The following is a 3155-nucleotide window of genomic DNA, read 5'->3' as shown; positions in this document are numbered from 1 at the left end:
CTCATTTCACATTTTGGTATAGGTCCTTTCAGTATTTGTGCATAAATACATGTATAAAAACACACCGTGTACAAAATTTTTTTTAAATATAAGGTTTTTAAATTATTTATTTTATTCATTTTTCTTTTTACATTTATTTATTTAAATTGAAGTTAGTTACCATACAGTGTAGTATTGGTTTCAGGAATAGAACCCAGTGATTCATCACTTACACAAAACACCCAGTGCTAAAGCTTTTTAAAAGAAAATTGAAGGTCATGTACATTCTGGGTTTTTTCCTCATTAAACTTTGTTGTAATGGATCTCAAATTCTGTGACAGATTTTTGGTCAACTTGTTTCCCTTAAAAGATGCTGATTTTAAGATTAAAAAATTTTTTTTAATTTATTTTTGAGACAGAGTGAGAGCGGGGGAGGGGCTGAGAGAGAGGGAGACACAGAATCTGAAGCAGGCTCCAGGCTCTGAGCTGTCAACACAGAGCCTGATGCAGGGCTCGAACTCATGGACCTTGAGATCATGACCTGAGATGAAGTCAGATGCTTAACCGACAGAGCCACTCAGGCGCCCCTAAGAGCTACTGATTTTAAAACCTAGTAACTAAAAACTGCCACCCACACACAAAACAAATGGTCCACAAAATATTCTCCTTTTCTGAAAGTTTTACAATGCATTATTAAAATTAACCAGTCTCTTACTAATAAACTTCAATGGCCAATTGAGATATACAGTTCTGAGACCTTTCTTCCACCACTGATTCAAACTAGTGTGGCAGCTATTGGGCATTTGTTCATTTAGCCTTCTGAGCTTCTGGGCAGGCTTGGTAACCTTGCCAGCTTCAGCTGCCTAATTGTCCACTGCTTTCGTGACGCCCACAGTGACGATCTGTCTAGTGTCACAAACAGCAAAATGGCCCAGAGGAGGATAGTCAGGGAAGCTCTCAACACACATGAGCTTGTCAGGAACCATAGTAACAGCAGTAGCAGCATCAGATTGCAAGACGTTGGGCCATCTTCCAGCTTTTTCCCCAGAACGATGATCAATCTTCAGCAAACTCACGAGCAGTGTGAGCTGTGTGACAATCCAGCCCAGGTACATAGCCAGCAGTGACGTGGCCTGGATTATTCAGGATAATCACCTGAGCCATGAAGCCTCCTGTTTCCATTGGGTCATTTTTTGCTTAGATCACCATAACGAACATCTCTGAGAGATGTGTTCTTGACAGTGAAGCCCACATTGTCCCCAGGAAGAGCTTCACTCAAAGCTTTATGGTACATTTCAACAGAGTTTACTTCAGTTGCAACGTTGACTGGAGAAGAGGTGACAACCATGCTGAGTGTGAGAACACCAGTCTCCACTTGGCCCTAGGAACCAATACTGCCAGTTCTGTAAGATGTCTTGGACAGGCAGACGTAAGGGCTTGTCAGTTGGATGAATTGTTGGCAGGATGCAATCCAGAGCCTCCTGCAGCACTGGTTCCACTGGCATTGCCATCTTTACATGTGACTTTTGATTCCTTGAACCAAGGCATGTTAGCGGTTGGCTCCAGCATGCTGTCACTATTCCAACCAGAAATTGGCTCAAATAGTACTGTGTTGTGGTTGTAGCCAGTTTTCTTAATGTAGGTGCAGACTTCCTTAATGATTTTTTTGTGCCTTTTCTGACTCTAGGGTGGCTGAAGAGTTAATACCAGTAGTTAGTTGTTTCTCACCCAGTGTGTAAGGCGAGAGGGCATGCTCATGGATCTGCCCATTCTTGAAGATCCCTGATTAAAATTCATTAACACCAACAGCAACAATCAGGACAGCATAGTCAGCCTGGTAATGTGCCTGTAATCAGGTTTTCGATCAAGTCTCTGTGTTTTCTGTTATCAGTGATGGTCCCATCACACTTGCTGTCTTGAGTTTCCACAGGGCAATATCAGTGGTGGTAATAGGCTCACACTCAGTTTTCAGTTTATGCAAGACCCAGGTATACTTGAAGCAGCCCTTTACCACCTCAATAGCAGCCTTCTCAAATTTTTCAATAGTTCTTTTGTTCCCATCATATTTGTATATGGGACGGCCAGTAGTGGTACACTTCCTGAATCTGCATGTCCAATGAGGACAGTATTGATAGGAGTCTTTTCCTTTCTCATTCTGACAGATTGAGTGATGGTTTTTACGACACCTGTGTTTGGGCGGCAAACCCACTATGAACAAGCTACATTCTGTTTTATGTCAGTACTTACCATCTACCGTCTACCATTTTAAATATTTTCTCTTGTCTTTAAGTGTTCTGGTATGTCATGATTTTTAGTAAACAGAATTTATTTTTCCAATCTCTTTTGATAAAAATTTAACTCTTGGTTTCTATTTAACTAATGCTATGATGAATATCTTTTTATAGAAAATATTGCTTAATTATTGTTTAAGGATAAAGTCCTAGGAATAGAAGTGTTTTGTCAAAGAGTATATGCTTTTAAGGCTTTTGACACACATTGCCAAATTTCCTTCCAGAAATAATAGGCTGATTTACAGTCCTCCCAGCAATATTTGAGTGTCTGTTTCTTCTTTTATTTGTTCATATTCTTTTATTCATAATCATTTTCACTTTAACAAAAAGCATATCTATTTATATTGTATTTTAAATTTCTACTTATATAAAATGTGTCACCATATGTTTGTTGTTTCCTTTTGTGAATGCCTACTTCATGACTTGAGTGAATTTTGTCTTTTTGTAAATAACTAGAATTTTAAAAATGGGTAATGAAGATGTAAATGTTGACAATCTGTTACAGACATGTTCCTAGTTATTTGTCTTCTCATTTTGTTGATGTATTTTGGTCACAGGGGATCAAACTGTCTTTATCTAGTGAAATCTATTGTTCTTTGTTTTTCTTGGTTTCTGCCTTTGTGCACACATTTTTCTAAGTTTTAGGTGATTGTGGTATTTGTGTTTGATAATGAGCAAAAACCTTATATTGTCTTGTATGAATGTGGTTTAAAACTTAAATATTTTTTACAAATGCGCTTGTCTCAGTATGCATTTGCTGTATAAGAATTTTCTCCAGTGACTTACACAAAATTGCAGTTAAACTGAGAGCTTCCTGAACCATCAGCCTAGGATCTTCTGTGTTAAACTTAAGAGGCAAATACAGATCACAGAAGACAAGAGCCC

The 3155-nt window shown here is 38.4% G+C and overlaps 1 pseudogene; it reads right to left on the bottom strand.

Moving 5' to 3' along the window:
* LOC124523413 (elongation factor 1-alpha 1-like) overlaps positions 1 to 2133 on the bottom strand; it is a 24657-nt pseudogene extending 22524 nt beyond the window's left edge.
* Positions 2134 to 3155: the final 1022 nt, after the last annotated feature.

Source organism: Lynx rufus, unplaced genomic scaffold, assembly GCF_022079265.1.
Source record: "Lynx rufus isolate CCGP_SWC_20201006 ecotype Redwood Valley unplaced genomic scaffold, mLynRuf1.p SCAF_4, whole genome shotgun sequence".
NCBI classification, from domain to species: Eukaryota; Metazoa; Chordata; class Mammalia; order Carnivora; family Felidae; genus Lynx; species Lynx rufus.
This window is presented reverse-complemented; position numbering and strand designations above follow the sequence as displayed.